This window comes from Phascolarctos cinereus, unplaced genomic scaffold (assembly GCF_003287225.1).
Source record: "Phascolarctos cinereus isolate Bilbo 61053 unplaced genomic scaffold, phaCin_HiC Scaffold_1;HRSCAF=81, whole genome shotgun sequence".
NCBI classification, from domain to species: Eukaryota; Metazoa; Chordata; class Mammalia; order Diprotodontia; family Phascolarctidae; genus Phascolarctos; species Phascolarctos cinereus.
The window spans coordinates 156,941,819-156,962,534 of NW_027555514.1; the positions used below are offsets into that span (position 1 = coordinate 156,941,819).

At 35.6% G+C, this 20,716-nt stretch overlaps 1 pseudogene; it reads right to left on the reverse strand.

Annotated features, from left to right (window-relative positions):
* The window catches only part of LOC110217379 (uncharacterized), a 56,322-nt pseudogene extending 44,355 nt beyond the window's left edge, over positions 1 to 11,967 (reverse strand).
* Positions 11,968 to 20,716: the final 8,749 nt, after the last annotated feature.

Consider the following 20,716-nt stretch of genomic DNA (forward strand, 5'->3'; position numbering starts at 1 on the left):
AAAGTTTCTACATCCAAAGCCTCCAAGAAAAATACAAATTAGTCCCAGGCCTTGGTAGAGCTCAAAAAGGATTTTGAGAAGCAAGTAAGAGAAGCAGAGGAAAAACTGAGAACAGAAATGAGAGTGAGGCAAGAAAATCATGAAAAACAAGTCAACACCTTGCTAAAGGAGACCCAAAAAAATAATGAAGAAATGGCAACTTAAAAAATAACCTAACCCAAATGGCAAAAGAGGTCCAAAAAGCCAATGAGGAGAAGAATGCCCTAAAAAGTAAAATTGGCCAAATGGAAAAGGAAGTCCGAAAACTCACTCAAAAATATACTTCCTTAAAATTAGAATAGAGCAATTGGAAGCTAGTGACTTTATGAGAAATCAAGACATTGCAAAACAAATCAAAAAGAATGAAAAATTAGAAAACAATATGAAATATCTCATTGGAAAAACAACTGACCTGGAAAATAGGTCCAGGAGAGACAATTTAAAAATTACTGGACTATCTTAAAGCCATGATCAAAAAAAAGAGTCTACATATCATCTTTCAAAAAATTATCAAGGAAAACTGTTCTGATATTTTAGAAGCAGAGGGCAAAACAGAAATTGAAAGACTCCACCAATCTCTTTATGAAAGAGATCCCTAAAGGAAAACTCCTAGGAATATTGTAGCCAAATTCCAGAGATCCCAGGTGAAGGAGAAAATATTACAAGCATCCAGAAAAAAAAATTCAAGTATTGTGGGAAAACAATCAGGATAACACAAGATTTAGCAGCTTCTACATTAAGGGACTGGAATATAATATTCTAGAGGGCAAAGGAGATAGGATTACAACAAAGAATCACCTACCCAGCAAAATTGAGTATAACCCTTCAGGGGAAAAATGGTCATTCAGTGAAATAGAGGACTTTCAAGCATTCTTGGTGAAAAGATCAGAGCTGAATGTAAAATTTGACTCTCAAATGTAAGACTGAAGTGGAACATGAAGTGTTAAACAAGAAAGAAAAATCATAAGAGACTTTTAAGGTTGAACTGTTTATATTCCATCATGGAAAAATGACATTTATAACTCATGAGACCTTTGTCAGTATTAGTGTAGTTAGAGGGAAAAAATTATATGTGTGTATGTATATATATATATATATATATATATATATATATATATAAATAAAATGTATATGTATATGTATGTATATATATACACACACACACACACACACACACACACACACACACAGATATGGATAGATAGATAGATAGATAGATAGATAGATAGATAGATAGATAGATAGATGACCCAGGAGGAGTTGAAGATGAACAGGTCATATCTGGAGAATTAAATTAAAGTGTGAGAGAGGATTATATTGGGAGAAGGAGAAATGGAGAGGTCAAATAGGGTAAATTATCTCACCAAAAAAAACAAACAGAAAAGAAAAGGCTCTTACAGTGGAGGGAAAACAGGGAAAGGTGAGAGGGAATGAGTTAATCTTATCCTCATAGGATTTGGCTTAAGGAGGGAATAGCATACACACTCAATTGGATATGGAAATGTGTCTTAAACCACAGGAAAATAGGGGGAGAAGGGGACAAGAGAACAGGGGGGTGATAGAGAGGAGGCAGATTGAAAAAGGGGGTAATCAGAAGCAAATACTTCTGAGGAGGGACAAGGTCAACAGAAAGAATTGAATGAAAGGAAAGGGCAGGATAAGATTAAGGGAAATGGAGTTAGTTTTTCACAACATCACTACTATGGAAGTGTTTTGCATAACTGCACATATATAACCTATATTGAGCTGCTTCCCTTTTTAATGATGGTGGGTGGGCAGGGAGGAAGAGAGAAAATTTGGAATCCAAAGTTTTAAAAACACATATTTTAAAAAAGTTTTCACATGCAACTGGGAAATAAGAAATACAGGAAATTGGGTACAGTAATCTATCCTGTCCTACAGGAAGGGAAAGGGGATAATAGAAGATGGGGAGAGATAAAAGGGAGGGCAGAGCAGGGGAAGGGATATTCAGAATGCATGCCATCTTGGGGTGGGGGAGGGATGAGTTGGAACTCAAATTCTTGTAGAAATGAATGTTGAAAACTAAAAATAATTAAATTTAATATATATATATATATGGCCTAACCCAAATGCCAAAAGAGGTCCAAAAAGCCAATGAGGAGAAGAATGCCTTAAAAACCAGAATTGGCCAGATGGAAAAGGAAGTCCAAAAACTTACTCAAGAAAATCCTTACTTAAAAATTAGAATGGAGCAAATGGAAGTTGGTGACTTTATGAGATATCTAGACATTGTAAAACAAAACCAAAAGAAAGAAAGAATAGAAGACAATGTGAAGTATTTAATTGGAAAATCAACTGACTGGAAAATAGATCCAGGAAAGATCATTTAAAAATTATTAGACTTATCTGAAAGCCATGATCAAAAAAAGAGCCTAGACATCATCTTTCAAGAAATTATCAAGGAAAACTGCCCTGATATTCTAGAAACAGAGGGTAAAATTGAAATGGAAAGAATCCACTGTTCACCTCCTGAAAGAGAACCCCAAAGAAAAACTCCTAGGAATATTGTAGCCAAATTCCAGAGTTCACAAGTCAAGGAGAAAATATTGCAAACAGCCAGAAAGAAATAATTCAAGTATGGTGGAAACACAATCAGGATAACACAAGATTTAGCAGCTTCTACATTAAGGGACCACAGGGCTTGGAATATAATATTCCAGAGATCAAAGGAGATAGGATTGCTGCCAAGGATCACCTACTCAGCAAAACTTAGTATAATCCTTTAGGGAGAAAATTGATATTCAGTGAAATAGTGGACTTTCAAGCATTCTTGATGAAAAAACCAGAGCTGAACAGAAAATTTGGCTTTCACATACAAGACTCAAGAGAAGCGTGACAAGGTAAATAGGAAAGAGAAATCATAAGGGACTTACTAAAGTTGAACTGTTTATATTCCTGCATGGAAAAGATGATATTTGTAACTCATGAGACTTTGTTAGTATTAGGGTAGATGGAGGGTAAAATATATGTATAAACAGATAGATGGATAGATAGAGAGCACAGGGTAAATCGAAGATGAAGGGGTGATATATAAAAAATAAAATTAAGGAGTGAGAGAGGATTATACTAGGAGAAAAAGAAAGAGAGGTAGAATGGGGTAAATTATCTCACATAAAACAGGAAAGAAAAGGCTTTTACGGTGCAGGGGAAGTAGGGAAAGGTGAGAGGGAATGAGTGAATCTTATTCTCATTGGTTTTGCCTTAAGGAGGAATAACACACACTCAATTGGGTATAGAAATCCATCTTACTCTATAGGAAAATAGGGGTGAAGGGGATAAGAAAACAGGGAATGGTAGAAGGGAGGGCAGGTTGGGGGAGTGATAATTAGAAGCAAAACCTTCTGAGGAGGGACAAGGTTAAAAGAGAGAATAGAATAAAGGGGGGGATAGGATGAAGGGAGATATAGTTAGTTTTTCACAACATGACTACTACGGAAGTGTTTTGCATGACATCAGATGTATAACCTGTATTGAGTTGCTTGCCTTCTCAATGAGGGTGGGTGGGCAAGTAGGAATGGAGAAAATTTGGAACCCAAAGTTTTAAAAACAAATGTTAAAAATTGTTTTCACATGTACCTGGGAAATAAGATATACAGGCAATGAGGTCTAAAAATCTATGCTGTCCTACATTAACATAGAAGGGGATAAGAGAAGTGGGGTTGCGATAGAAGGGAGGGCAGATTAAGGGAAGGGGTCCCTGCATACTGTCTTGAGATTGGGGGGAGGGGAAAAATGGGGAGAAAATTTGGAACTCAAAATCTTGTGGAAGTGAAAACCAAAAATAAATAAATTAACGATGAAAAAAGGAGCCACAGACAATGGAGTAATATCAATATTAAACATATATGCAACAAATGGCATAGCCTCTAAATTTTTAAAGAAAAGGTTCATGTATTATAGAAGGAAATAAATAGTAAATGGGGGACCTCAACTTTCCCCTCTCAAACTGGATAATTCTAACCACAAAATGAATAAGAACAATTTAAGGAGATGAACAGAGTTTAAGAAATTTATTTATCACAGACCTCTGGAGAAAAAATATATGTGAATCCAAATAAGTATACCCTTTTCTCTTGTATACATATTTTTTTTTCACAAAAATTGTCCATGTACTAGGGCATAAATACTTCACAACCCAATGTAGAAAATGTAGAAATATTAAATAAACCCTTTTGAGAGCAAAATAGTACAAAAATTAATTCAATATAGGTCTCTGATACATACCCAGTAAGGGCCCCTGATCACTTGGGATTGAAGTTGATACTGCTACTCAGGGCACCTGCTCACTCTTTACCAAAAATGTTCCTCCCTACACTTGAACTATAACCCAGAACAGGTTGTAGACAAAGAAACAGCCAATCAGTATCTGGTCCTGTGTCCAGTGATAATACATGAGTCCTCTGTAATCTCTTTCTGACTATGTGACAAGTATTTCTGACCATTATCTGGCTTGAGAGTTCCTCGAGCTCATGATGCTGCTGTCACAACAACCAAGTCCCACTGTTTAAGTTGCATACACGTAGGCTGTGGGCCAGCCTCCACTCCCATGTCACAAGTCTTTCCTTCCAATCTCCTCAGTTGTTTTTGGATGAAAAAAACCACCTCACCCTGACCTTTTGGTGCCTCTGTCACTCTAGAATTCCATTTGAGGCCTTATTTTAAAATTGTTTGGATAGGCATGTTGAGAGAGCTTGACTGAGTGCTTCCTCAATACCACAACCATGTTTCAGGTAATTCTTTAACACCAAAAATAATAATAAAGTAGTCTATCTTCATTGCAAGGGGAACTTCTTCATTAGAGTTTCTGGTAAAGTAACAAGTCCAGACCAATACAGGAAAAATAAAATATCATCTTCACTAAGGCATCTGTCTCTTTCAGGAGACTGTCTAATATACACTCAGAACTTGCTACATGAACATGATTTCCAAATGTGAATTTGCTTTTAGTCAGCCTCCATGTAACTCAGGGGATCTTAATCTGGAGTCTATGAACTTGTTAGATTATGTGTCACATACACACACATCAACACAATTGGTTTCTTTTGCAGTCATATACATTTAATTTTATGTATTTAAAAATATTCTGAAAAGTAGTCCATAGGCTTCCCCCAAATGTCAAACATGTAAATGACACAAAACACAGAAAGAATTTTTTATTTACATCACAGTCTTCTAGGAAATGTCCAGAATTTTGGAGTACCCACAGGTTCTCATTATCAAATTCTTTAGTTTTCTTATGCAGAGGGGTGGAAGAGAGAAAGAGCACAAGACATTTTAACTAAGTTAAAATGTGACTCCTGCCATAATATCTCATATGTATAATAGTTTCCATTTATACTGTGAAATATGATAATAATGTGCTGCAAGAAAAATCTTTTATGTAAAGATAATCCCAACTCATAGCCCCTTCAGTTAGTCTAGTTTTTCCTTTAAAGGTGTTGAAACTGAAATCTTATTCTTTAATTGGCACAGGTTTGGGCCTTTCAGGAAGCTTTCTTTGTACCTAGGTACAATACAGTCAGGAAATGAGTGGCTAAGGCTCTTCCATAAGGCTTGCTAACAAAGATAAGAAACATGAGTAACACTGTTTCCATTTGGCAGACACAAATATGATACAACACTGGGAATCAATGCTTTCTCCTTAAGATCACTTTCTTGCTTTGCATGTCTTTCCTCTGCCATAGCTAAGAAAATTGGACAATGAGGGTATCATTTAATTTTAATTTTGCACCTAGACTATCATGGGAATAATCTAGGTCAGGCCAAGTTTATGACAAATGTTTATTTAATTATCATCCAATCCTAACAAAATGGTGAGGTACATAGTATATATTTATATGTTTGCTGTGGTTATTTTGTTTTGTTTTACTCTGCATCTGTGATTTCACTGGCATTGGGAGCTGTCACTGTCAAATTATCTTCCAGAAATGCAATTGTCTCAAACTTAAAATCTTAGTGCATTCCCTGTTTTACTGAGAAGCTACCTGACTTGCCTATTATCAGACACCTATTATTTGCCAGAGGCAAGGCTTGAACTGAGGTCTTCCTGAATTCAAAGTTAGAGTCACTAGCATACATTACTCCTCAGATTAAATATTATTATCATTGTTATTCTCATTTTTTGCATGAAAATCTAAGGCTAAAAGAAGTTAAATGCCCATGAAAAAATTGTAAATGACAGGCCAAACTGCAAATCACATTATGTGACTACAAGACTCATCTGTTGCTACTATACCACCATTGTTACACTGAACATCAAATTTTTTATACCTTAATTTAAGAAGAAATTTTATCAGCTCCAATTTTCTTTTTGCCATATTGTTATTCCTATTTAGCTTTTATAATGACCTGAGAAAAATGTGCACCATCTCAAAAACTGACACTATTTCCTGAGCTAACTAGATTTTATTGGCAGCCACTAATATAAGCTTGCTAATAATTGCCCTGACAAAGATTTCCTACCAATTAAATTAAATAGTTTGATGAATAGTAGTGGTTCTTCTTGGTGCAACATTCTTTTGTCTGATGAGAATGCTTCTCTCAGGTTTAGTTCCTAGGGACATAATGTGTTCTAGTGGAAAGTTCAATGGACTTGGAGGCATAAGACCTGAGTTTGAGAAATATTAAGTTATTCATCCATTAGTTATTGCTTTGAATTTAAATTAATCTCTAAGCTGTTCTTTGACTCAGTTCCCTTATAAGTTAATCAACAATGTTATTTTTAAAGCACTCGAAGTGTACAAAGCATTGTGCTAGTTTTATGAAAGAGTTAATAAAAGTTGCTAACATGTATAGCACTTTAACATTTTCAGAGTAATGTTCACTTATTTCATCTCATCATTACAAGTACTACTGTCATTATATCTTATTTAAATATAGAGAAATAGTGGTAGAGTGAGATGTTAAGTGAGTTGCCTAGTCACACAACTAGTAAGTATCTGAGGCAGTATTCAAATTCAGCCCATTCTGACTTACAAAGTCCAATATTCTATCTGCTACAGCCCCTAACTGGTTCACTAATGACATTTATACTCTCTACTTCATAGATTTATTGTTAGTCTCAAATGAGACAATGCATGCATAGTCATATCATGAGTCATAACCTGACACATCATCAGTATCTTCATTGACATATCACAATCAGAACTAATCATAATGACATTTGGCATTATCTAGCTCTAAGGTATGCAAAATACATTATTATTGTTGTTGTTGTTGTTGACAGTTATAATAACTAGCACTTATAGTGCTTTAAGGTTTGAAAAATGCTTAATAAATATTACTTCATTTTATACTCACAAGAACTCTGAGAAGCAGGTGCTCTTATTATCCCTATTTAACAGATGAGGACATTGAAGAAGACAAAGTTTAGGCCTTGCGTGAATCTAGTGTCTGAGACATATTTGAACTTAGGCCTTCTTGACTCCAAGTGCAGTTCTCTATCCATTGTACCACCAGCTGCTTCATAGGCATCATGTATTCTAGACTTGGAGTAAGAAGACCTGAGTTCAAATCCGGACTTTCTATGAGACCTGGGCAAATCACTTAATCTGTATCCCAGTTTCCTCATCTGCAAAATAGAGATAATAATATCCCTACTTCCCAGGGTTGTTGTGAGGATCAAATGAGATATAATTACAAAGTACTTAACCCAGTGCCTAACACATATTGGGAGCAACATAAATGATGATTCTCTTCCTCACTATCCACTGGGTCAGGCTGCTGCATATGTGTATGTGTATATGAGTATGTGCACATTTGTACACATACATATGTACTTATATATGTATATATGTGTGTATTATAATATTTGCTCCATTAAATAACCCTGTAAGGTAGGTGCTATTATCCTTATTTTATAGCTGATAAAACTAAGATTTAAAGGGCTTGTCCCAGCTCACATAGTTAATAAATGTCTGACGTAGGCCTTGAACCAAGATCATAGTATTAAAAAAGATCATAGAGTTGGAAGGGACCTGGAAAGCCACCAAATCTAACACCCTTCTTCCTTTACCCCCATTTTAAAGATGAGGAAACTAATACACAGAGAAATTAAGAGACCTGCCCATGGTCACATATGTAGTTAAGTGCTAAAGGTAAAATTTGAATCCAGGTATTTCTGACAACAAGTCAAGTACTCAATTCACTATTCCATGCTGTGTCCAACATTCATGAATCACTAGTGTGTTACTCTGCCACTCACTTGAGATGCAAAGATGGTAAAAAAAAAAAAAAAAGGTATCCAAGCTCATCATTGGACACAAAGGTTTCAATTCTTCTGAGCCTCAATCAATTTACTTTTCAATTTTAAACATTGTTCCTGTGGGTTGGCTACCTCCTATCATATTGTTTTGCCTTAAATTGTGTTTTTGTGAAAGCACTCACTTACATTAGGTAGTGTATGACCATAACACATTCAATAAACTTTAAGTTCTTTTTTTATTTAAGCAGCATTTTATTTTTCCCAAATTACATATTAAGAAAAAAAAATAGCTTTCATTTTTGTAAGATTTTGAATTCCAAATTTTTCTCCCTCCTTCCTTCCCCTCCCATCTTCTGAAAGTGAAGGGCAGTCTGACACAGTTTATGCATATGGTATCAAGTAAAACATATTTCCATATTTTGTCACAGTTGTGGAAAAAAATAGATCAAAAGGAAGTAAAACCATAAGAAAGAATAAAGTAAATAAAAGAATATGCTTCAATCTACATTCTGAATCTGTCAGTTCTTTATCTGGATATGGATAGAATTTTCCTTTGTGAGTCATGTGTACTTGTGGATCATTGTGTTGCTGAGAAGAGACAAGACATTCATAATTGATCATCACACAATGTTGCTGATACTATGTACAATGTTTTGCCTGGTTCTGCTCATTTCACTTTGCATCAGTTTGTACAAGTCTTTCCAGGTTCTTCTGAAATCTGCCTGTTCATCATTTCTTACTGCATAATCCATTACATTCATATTCCACAGCTTGTCCATCCATTCCCCAGTTTATGGGCATCCTCTCAATTTCCAATATTTTTCCATCATGACAAGGGCTGCTATAAATATTTTTGCCCCTCTAGGTCCTTTTCCCTCTTTTATGATCTCTTTGGGATATTGACTTAGTAATATTATTGCTGGATCAAAGGGTATGCACACTTTGGTCGTCCTTTGTGTACAGTTCCAAATTGCTCTGAAGAGTGGTTGGATCAGCTTACAACTCCACTAAGTGCATTAGTACCCCATTTTTCCACATCCTTTCCAACATTTACCATTTTCTTTTTTTTTTTATCATATTAGCCAATCTGATTGGTGTGAGATAGTATTTCAGTTGTTTTAATTTGCATTTGTCTAAGCAAAAGTGATTTGGAGCACTTTTTCATATGCTTATAGATAGATTTGATTTCTTCATCTGAAAACTGTCTGTTCATATCCTTTGTCCATTTATTAATTAGGGAATGGTTTTTATTCTCATAAATTTTACTCAGTTTTCTATATGTTTGAGAAATGAGGCCTTTATCAGACACTTCCTGTCAAGGTCGTTTCACAGCTTTCTATTTTCCTTCTAATCTTGGTTGTATTGGTTCTGTCTGACAAAATCTTTTCAATTTAATATGATCAAAATGATTTATTTTATACTTCATGATGCTCTCTATGTCTTATTTGGCAATCCCTTCCCCATAGACCTGGCAGGCAGAATATTTCTTACTCTTCTTCTTTGATTGCTTCATTATCTATGGTACGTTATAGCAAGAATTAGTTTCCTTCCTTATCTCTTTTAATTAGGTCTATTTTTGCTTTTACATCATGTAAGATCAGAATTACTACCCCTACTTTTTTTTTTTACTTCAGCGGAAGCATAATAGATTCTGCTCCATCCCCTTATCTTTACTCTGTGTGTTTCTGCTTCAAGTCTGTTTCTTGTAAACAACGTATTGTAGGATTCTGTTTTGTTTTTAATCAGTTTCTGTTTTATACAAGAATTCATCCTATTCACATTTACACTTATGATTACTACCTTTGTATTTACCTCCATCCTATTATTCCCCTTGCCTGTCCTCTCTCTCCTTTCATCCTTTCTCTCCTCACCAGTGTTTTGCTTCTACCACTTCTTCTGATCTGTCCTCCCTTATGTCATTCCTCCCTCCTCCCTTCATCTCCTCTCCTCCTACTTCCCTGTTGGGTAAGAGAGATTTCAATATTCAACTGATTATATGTATTATTCTTTCTTTGAGCCAATATTGATAAAAGTTAGATTCAAGCAATACCCATCACCCATCTCCCATCTTCCCCTTCGTTGTAATAGATATTTCTCACTTCTTCACATAACATAATTTATCCCAGTCTACCTCTTCCTTCCATCCACACCTTTTGCACTCCTATTTCTTATCCTTTAATTTTTGTCATTCCCCAAAATTCACTTTATACCCCATCCTCTGTTTATGTATATTCCTTTTAATGTGTATTGTTAGTGATATGATTTTTAAGAGTTACAAGTATCACCTTCCTGTATAGGGATGTAAATGGTTTAGCTCTATTCAATCCCTGATTTTTTTTTCTTTTCCCTTTTTACTTGTTCATGCTTCTCTTGGGTTTTGATACTGGAGGTCAAATTTTTGGTTTATGTCTGGTCCCCTTATGAAGGCTTGAAATCCTTCTATTTCTTTGAATGATCATATTTTCCCTCACTGTAGTATGCTTAATTTTGCCAGCAAAGCAATTCCTGGTTGTAATCCTAGCTTCGTTTCCCTCCAGAATATCATGTTCCATTACCTCTGATCCTTTAATGTTACAGCTGCTAGGTCCTGTAGGATCCTGACTGTGACTCCTCAATATTTAAATTGTTTCTTTCTGGCCACTTGTACTATTTTCACCCTTGACCTGATAGTTCTGAAAGTTGGCTATAATATTCCTTCGGGTTTTCATTTTGAGATTTCTTTTCTGAGGTGATTGGTGGTTTTGTTCAATGCCTATTTTGCACTCTGGTTCCAGGACATCAGGGCAGCTTTCCTTGATAATTGCTTAAAAATGCTGTCCAGGTCCTTCTTTTGATTTTGTCTCTCAGGGAGTCCAATGACTTTGATATCATCTTTCCTGTATCTACTTTTCAGGTCAGTTGTTTTTTTCCCATGAGGTATTTTACATTTTCTTCCATTTTTTTTTCATTCTTTCAAATTTGTTTGGTTGATTCATGAAGTCTCACAGAGTCATTAGCTTCCATTTGCTTAATTCTAACCTTTAAGGTATTGTTTTCTCTGATTAACTTTTGTACTTTTCCATTTGGCCAGTTATACTTTTTAATGATTTTTCAGGCTGTCAACTTTTTTTCATACTTTTCTTACATTACTCTCATTTTTTTTAGCCCATTTTTTTCTACCTCCCTTATATGATTTTTAAACTCTTTTTTAAGTAATTCCATGAGATCTTTCTGGGCTTGAGACCACTTTCCAATTTTCTTTGGCATATTGCTCATAGGTATTTTGACATTATTGTCCTCTTCTGTTTGTGTGTGTGTGTGCGTGTGTGCGTGTGTGCGTGTGTGCGTATGTGTGTGTTTTGGTCTTGGTCTTCCCTGTCACCATAATAACTTTCTATGGTCAGATTACGTTTTTTTTTTCTACTCATTCCCCATTTTTTTTTTGGCCTTTTTCCTTTTAAATTTGAGCTCACTTTCCAAGGTGGATAGAACACTGTCTCTGGCTTGTTGTGCTATTGGCTACAGGCCCTGGCTGTTTACTTGGTTCTGCACTAATATTGCCCTGAAACCCACAGGACTTCATATCTGGTGTTGCTGCTCAGGTTGGGTGGGGCTTGGCTGGCACTGCTGCTGGCCGTAGGGGTCTGGCAACTTATCTGGTACTGAGCTGAGGTCCCAGTGGTGATATCTGGTGTGTGCTGGGGCCCAGTGGGAGATTTCTGCATTTCGCAGGAACTACACTGAAGCATTTGAGGTCAGCCCTCTGGAGACTGCTTGTTTGTCTGGGGCTATCCTAAAGTGTGGCTGATGCCTGCCTGTTTGCTTAGACATCCATTGGATAGGCATCTACCTGTTTGCCAAAGGCTGTGCTGAAGCATGTGGAGGCTTGACAGCTGGAGGTTGCCTGTTTGCCCAGGGAAAACCTAAAGCACATAGAGGTTCTCAGAGCTGGAGACTTCCGGTTCCCCTGGTTATGCTAAGGCATGTGGGAAGTCCTGGTGTTGGTGTTTGCCTACTCCACTACACTGGGATTCAAGATCTGCTGTTGGTTTGTTGAAGTGGAGTTTGCTGTTTCCCATCCTAGGCTGCACTCCCCTTTTACCTGAGGTGGACCTTTCTTGATGAGCTTTCAAGTTTCTTGGGCTAAAAGATTATTTCACACTGTCTTTTTGCTGGTTTTGCTGTTCAGGATTTGTTTGGAGGTTCTGTGTTATAGTTGATTGGAAGTGACTATGGGAGAGTTGCAGCAGTTTACTGGTTGCTCTGGCATCTTGGCTCAAACATTACGTTCTGTATGTTATTTTTGTTATATACAGAGTGAGACTTTGTACCACTTGTATAGCTTATACTAATGTATGTACCTTTCTTAAATGGAAACTCTTAGATCAAGAATTGTTAATCTGTTCTCTCACTTTTCTTACCCAGCTCACCCTACTTGTTGTTGTTCAGTCACTTAAATCATGTCCAACTCGTCCTGACTCCATTTGGGGTGTTCTTGGCAAAGATATTAGAGCAGTTGGCCATTTCACTCTCCAGATCATTTTACAGATAAAGAAACTGAAGCAAATGGGGTTAAATTACTTTTCCAAGGTCACAAAGCTAGTAAGTGTCTGAGGCCAGATTTAAATTCTGGTCTTTCTGATTCTAGGCCTATTGCTCACTCCACTGCATCACCTAACTGGCCCCTTCACCTTATTTAGCCCCTAATATAAAAATAGAAGATACTGACTTCATATGATGCTTTATTTATAGAAGCACACAACCATAATTATGGTTAGGTAGATAGGTAGTTCTTGAGCATAGTGATTAGTCTGAAGTTATTTTTTAAATTTTTTTATTAATTAATTTATTTTCTTTTAGTATTCAACATTCACTTTCATAAAATTTTGAGTTTTAAATTTTCTCCCCCAACCTTTTCTCTCTCCTCCCCAAGACAGCATACAATCTGATATAGGCTCTACTTACACATTTATATTAAGCATATTTTCACATTAGCCACAAGGTGCAGAAGAATTATAACTAATGGGAGGAACCATAAAAAAGAAGAAACAAATCAAAACAATAAAAGAAAAGGAGAGCAAATAGTATGCTTCAGTCTGCATTCAGACACCATAGTTTGTTGGGTTTTTTTTTCCTCTGAATATGGAAAACATTTTCCATCATGAGTCTTTCGGAATTGTCTTAGATCTTTGTATCTCTGAGAAGAGCTAAGCCTATCAAAGTCAGTCATCAGACAATGTTGCTATTACTGTCTACAATATTCTGGTTCTGATCACTTCACATAGCAGAAGTTCATGTAAGTCTTTCCAGGTTTTTCCTGAAATCTGCCTGCTTATCATTTCTTATAGCACAATAGTATTCCATTACATTCATATACCACAACTTGTTCAGCCATTCCCCAATTGATGGATATCCCCTCAATTTCCAATTCTTTGCCACCACAGAAAGAGTTGCTATAAATATTTTTGTGCATGTGGGTACTTTTACTATTTGTATGATTTCTTTGGGATATAGACTTAAAAGTGATATTGCTGGGTCAAAAGACATGTTCACTGTTACAGCCCTTTGGGCATATTTCCAGATTTCATTCCATAATGGCTGGATCAGTTCACAACTCCACCAACAATGCATTAGTGTTCCAATTTCCCCCCATCTTCTCCAACATTCATCATTTTCTTGCTTTGTCATGTTACTTAATCTCATAGGTGTGATGTGAAGTTATTTTAAAATACCATATTATATATTATTTTAAAGACTTTCAGATTTTACTCCTAAAATTTATATATTAATATGACCACATGCTCTATTGAAATATAATTATCAAAAATAACATTTAGTTTAGACGTGTGACCCCAGCACTTAGCACAGTGCCTGACACATAATAGGTACTTAATAAACATTTGTTAACTGATTAGTCTAAAGAATGCATTTGTTGCAACTTAAATCATATATATATATATATATATATATACACACATATATATACACACACACATATATACATTATATATATATATATATATACATACACACATATGTATATATGTATATATGTATACAGGTTATACCTTTAAATATGCAAAATCTAGTGCTTATAGAGCTTACTTATGTTCATAATCTAATGAGGAGGGGAGGAAGAAAACTTATGACACATCACACGTAAGCTCCGTTTCTTAGCTATATGTTGGGTAGTCATTATGTAGATGCTATTCACCCAGGGCTTATATTAATTATTAAATATTGAGAAGTCAGGTGAAGGTAGAGTGAAGGAGATAAAAAATTGTGTATCTATGCTAATGTATATGCCATTTGAGACATAGCACAACATAGGAGATAGAAAGCCAGCCTCAGTGTCACCAAGATTTGGGTACAAGGTTCCACCTATGTGTGACTCTGAGAAAGTCACTTGAGATTTCAGTCATAGGGTAAAAAAAAATCACCAAACTGTGGAATTTTACAACATAAAGAATGGAATATGGCTTATATTGGGGGTGATATAGCACATAAAATTGCATTGGGGACCTAAATGAATATAACTGGATCATACTTTTATGGATATCTAGTTGTTCATGCTATTCAGGGAAAAGTTCTTTTTGTAATGAAATTCAAGTTTTAGGAACAAGAACAGTAGTTCAGCATAAAAAAAAATCACTGGAGGTTAGCAATGAAAAGCAAGTATCCAGAGACTTTTTCAGACTGAAAATGATTTGGTGTAAGGGGAGTCTAATACTTCTTTCTAGGTTGTAATGTCCATTTTGTAGGCTTGAATGTATTGAAGTTTGTCATGAACTCTAATATTTTGGGGCCTTTGAGCAAAGATTAAAGAGTGTGTGTGTGTGTGTGTGTGTGTGTGTGTGTGTGTGTGTGTGTGTGTGTAAGAGAGAAAGAGAGAGAAAGAGAGATTGATTTCAATTGCTCCACTACCTTGGGATTTTCCCTTTAAGACATTATAGGGGAGGGGAAATGAAGGGAAATGGCATTAAGAATCTTGTTCTTGGGGGAAAATGTCTTTATGATACAGTCATGTCTTATTTCATTTCTTTGGTAGGCTTGTTGATATGACAAGTGTTAGCCATCTATTAGGGATGTGATTGATAGGAATATTATAAAGATGGATTGGACCAGCATCTGTCTGTTGACTCTTGAGAAGTGTCGAGAAACTGATAATGCCTGCTGTAATTTTGTTTATTTTGAGGCATGAAGTTTGACTGGTGGAAGTTTTTTTTTTAGTCTGACTAGAATCACATTTAGAGTTAACATGCACATATTAGCTAAACAGATACCAAAAAAGCATCATAAGGTAAGAGCTTGAAGAGAAGGCAAAATTCATCAACTCTAACCCCCTCATTTTACATATAAGGAAACTGAGATAAATATGTGTTAAGTGGCATGTCTTGGGTTGGAGTGATTACCTGAGGTGGCTTTGACTTCAGTTCCTCCCAACTCCAAGACAAATGTGCTATCAATTTTGCTGCAATGTACACAAATAGACTGCACCTTTAATCCACACAATTGAGTTCAATTCAACATTTACTCCTCTCTACCTATACTGAAGACCTTGTTACTTGCTACTGAAAGATGCAGAAAATGAGAGATCCTATTTTGTTAATCCTTCCTTAATAGTTTGTTGATTGAATGTGGAGTGGGACAGAGGATCGTTTGACTCAATAGAGCAAAGTACAGCCTTAAAAACTCTCCTGCTAGAAGGAAACTCTGATCCATATGCTAAGATCATACTAGATTCCTTGATGAATGCAATCCCTGACATTGCTCTGTTTAATGATGTGTTTGATGTTTATTGACATTATGAAAGTTAAAATTAATTAATTAGTTAATTCAACAAGCATATATAAAGCCTCTAATTTATGCCAGGAAGCAGGGTTAAGAACACACACACACATGCAAATTTCTTACCCTCATAGAGTTTACATTCAAATGGGAGAAATAACCACATAGAAAATTAAATTTAAAATATGTAAAAGTAGTTTCAAAGAGATAAAACTAGCAAATAGGGGATGAGGATGGAAAAGGAAAAGACTTTTGAACAGAGCTTTGAAGAAACCTAGGGATTCTATGACATAGATGTTAGAAGAGATTGCATTTAAAACTAGATAACTTAAAAAGATACAGCTAGAAGAGGAATTCTTGACTTATTAAGGTATATGATTTTGAAGAGGATCAAAATGACATTACTATGTTAGAATCAAGTTTTTGTGTGTCCAACCATGGCTGATCAGACCAATATGAGTTCAGAATATTCTACTACAGGTGAGATACAAATAGTCTGTGTGAACATTTGTGATGGACTCTAACTTTGCAAATCTTGTGTTTCACTTGAGCTATTTCAATGCTGCTTTGCTCATAGAGCACAGGACCTTCTCTGATGTGAGCATGCCATTCTGAGCAGTCCTGTGCCAGTGTCTCTCATGTTACAAAATCAGTTCCAAAGTTTGTTTGGTTATTTTTTGCATCTAATGTATTTTTTTTTAAATATTGATTTATTCAGTTTTAGTTTTCAGCATTCACTTTTTTTTTGGGGGGGGTAGAAAGCATTCCTTTAATTGGCTTTGCATTCTATGCCCCTTCTTTTTTTTTGATTTTACTAATGTATTTTGATTTATCAATATCACTTCATACGCTCTTGAGTTTAAAATTTTTCTCCCCCTTCCTCCCCACCACACTCCCCAAGATGGCACACAATCTCATATAGGCTATACATTTACATTCCTATTAAACATATTTTCACATGAGTGGTGTTGTAAGTAAAAAATAAAACCAATAGGAGGAAGTATCAGAAAGAGGAAACATAACTCAACAGAAGAGAAAAAAATAGCAATTCAACTTCCATAGTTTTTTCTTTGGATAGGGATAGTATTTTCCATCAAGAGGCCTCTGGAGATGTCTTAGATTGTTGTATTGCTGAGAATGGTTAAGTCTATCAATATTAGTCATCGCTCAATGTGGCTGCTATTGTGTACAAGGTTCTCTTGGTTCTGCCCGCTTCACTCAGCATCAGACCATATAAGTCTTTCCAGGTTTTTCTGAAGTCAACCTGTTCATCATTTCTTATAGCACAATAGTATTCCATTACATTCATATACCACCACTTGCTCAGGCATTCCCCAGTTGATGGGCATCCTCTCAATTTCCAATTCTTTGCCACCACAAAAAGAGCTGCTATGAACATTTTTGTACATGTGGATGCTTTTCCCATTTGTATGATCTCTTTGGGATATAGCCCTAGACGCTCTATCACTGGGTCAAAGGGTATGCACATTTTTATACCCCTTTGGGCATAGTTCCAAATTGTTCTCCAAAATGGTTGAATCATTTCACAACTCCACCAACAATGTATTAGTGTTCCAATTTTCCCACATCCTCTCCAACATTTATCATTTTCCTGTTTTGTCATGCTGGTCAATCTGATAGGTGTGATGTGGTACCTCAGAGTTGTTTTGATTTGCATTTCTCTAATCAATAACAATTTAGAGCATTTTTTGGTATGACTATAGATGGCTTTAATTTCTTCACCTGAGAACTGTCTGTTCATATCCTTTGACCATTTATCAATTGGGGAATAGCTTGTATTCTTACAAATTTGTCTTAATTATCTACATATTTTAGAAATGAGGCCCTTATCAGATAGACTGGTTGTAAAAATTCTTTCCCAGTTTTCTACCTTCCTTCTAATCTTAGTTGCATGGCTTTGTTTGTGAAAAAGCTTTTCATTTTAATGTAATCAAAATTATCCATTTTGCTTTTCATAATGTTCTCTATTTCTTATTTGCTTATGAAGTTCTTAAGAGAGACCTTGAGAGAGTCCTTGCGTAGCTTCTTCTGACCACCACGGGAATACTTGCCATGTGTGAGTTCTCTATAAAACAGTCTTTTTGGCAAGCATCCCTTTGGCATTCAAACAACGTGGCCAGTCCATAAAAGTTGCACTCTCTGAAGCAGAGTTTGAATGCTTGACAGTTTAGCTAGAGAAAGGATCTCAGTGTCTGGTGTCTTATTCTGACAGGTGACCTTCAGAATCTTACTAACACAACTCAAATGTATATCAAGGGATATAGGTGATCACCAAAGATAGAAAATTTCAATTACATGAAATTCAAAAATTCAATGCAACTAAGGTAAAAAAGGAAGCTATCAATCAAGAAAAAATCTCAATCTCTTATCAGGATTTTAGATCCATGATATAAAAATATCACACATATATACATACACCTGTGTATATACATATGCACACATATATGAATATAAGACATATACATATGTAGGAATACTCATACATATAAAAACATATGTGTGTATGTATGAATACACATGTTTATACACACACATATATGTGTGTGTAATATAAACATATGTATATACACATATAAAAATTATCTCTTCCCCAATGCATAATTGATCAAATGATATGAACAAATAATTATCAAAAGAACAGCAAACTATAGTTACATCAAAGACAACTATAGATCACTAGCAATACATGAAATACAAATTTTAAAAAATACTGTGATTTTATCTTATACCCAGTAAATTTAACAACATGTTAAGAGATGATAATAATCCATATTAGAGGAACTGTGCCAAGACAGGAATACTAATATACTGCTGGTAGAGTTATGAGTTGCTTTGAAATGTTTTGTAAAGGAATTTGGAAGTATTTCAAGGAAATGAATAAATATCCACACACTTTAACACAGACATCCCAGTGATAGACCTATACCCCAAAGCATATACAACAAAATTTTCTGAGCAGCTCATTTTGTAGTACCAAAAAGTGCTCTCTATTGTCCAGAAAAACTGACTTGTTTTTTCCCTATTTTTTACAGTTAATATTTATTTTATTTTATTTTATATTTTTTAAACAAAAATTTATTTATTTGTAGTTTTCAACATTCATTTCCACAAGTTTTTGAGTTTCAAATTTTCACCTCATCTCACCCTCCCCCCACCCCAAGATGGCATGCATTCTGAATATCCCTTCCCCTACTCTGTCCTCTTTTCTTTCTCTCCCCCCTTTTCTTGTCCCCTTCCCCTTCTATTTTCCTGTAGGGCAGGATAGACTTCTGTACACCATTTCCTGTATTTCTTATTTCCCAGTAGCATGTGAAAACTTTTTTTTAAACATATGTTTTTAAAACTTTAGGTTTCAAATTTTCTCTCTTCCTCCCTCCCGACCCACCCTCATTGAAAAGGCAAGCAACTCAATATAAGTTGTACATGTGCAGTTATGCAAAACACTTCCATAGTAGACATGTTGTGAAAAACTAACTCTATTTCCCTTAATCCTATCTGCCCTCCCATTTATTCTATTCTTTCTTTTGACCCTGTCCTCCTCAGAAGTATTTACTTCTGATTACACCCTTTTCCAATCTGCCCTCCTCTCTATCATCCCCCTGCTCTCTTGTCCCCTTCTCCCCCTATTTTCTTATAGGGTAAGACAAATTTCCATACCCAATTGAATGTGTATGTTATTCCCTCCTTAAGCCAAATCCTATGAGAATAAGATTTACTCATTCCCTCTCACCTTCCCCTGCTTCCCCTCCACTGTAAGAGACTTTTCTTTTCTGTTTTTTTTTTGTGAGATAATTTACCCCATTCTACCTCTCCCTTTCTTCTTCTCTGAGTATAATCCTCCCTCATCCCTTAATTTTATTCTCCAGATATGACCCCTTAATCTTCAACTCACCCTGTGCCTCTATCTATCTATCTATCTATCTATCTATCTATCTATCTATCTATCTATCAAACATATATATTTTTTCCTCCAACTACCCTAATACTGACAAAGGTCTCATGAGTTATAAATATCATCTTTCCATGCAGGAATGTAAACAGTTCAATCTTAATAAGTCTCTTATGATTTCTCTTTCCTGTTTACCTCTTCATGTTCCACTGAGTCCTGTATTTGAAAGTCAAATTTTCTATTCAGCTCTGGTCTTTTCATCAGGAATGCTTGAAAGTCCTCTATTTCACTGAATGACCATTTTTTCCCCTGAAGGATTATACTCAGTTTTGCTGGGTAGGTGATTCTTGGTTGTAATCCTATCTCCTTTGCCCTCTGGAATATTATATTCCATGCCCTGCGGTCCTTTAATGTAGAAGCTGCTAAATCTTGTGTTATCCTGATTGTGTTTCCACAGTACTTGAATTGTTTCCTTCTGGCAGCTTGTAATATTTTCTCCTTGACCTGGGAACTCTGCAATTTGGCTATATATTCCTAGGAGTTTTCCTTTGGGGATCTCTTTCAGGAGGAGATCTGTGGATTCTTTCAATTTCTATTTTGCCCTCTGGTTCTAATATATCAGGGCAGTTTTCCTTGATAATTTCTTGAAAGATGATGTCTAGGCTCTTTTTTTGATCATGGCTTTCAGATAGTCCAATAATTTTTAAATTCTCTCTCCTGGATCTATTTTCCAGGTCAGTTGTTTTTCCAATGAGATATTTCACATTGTTTTCTAA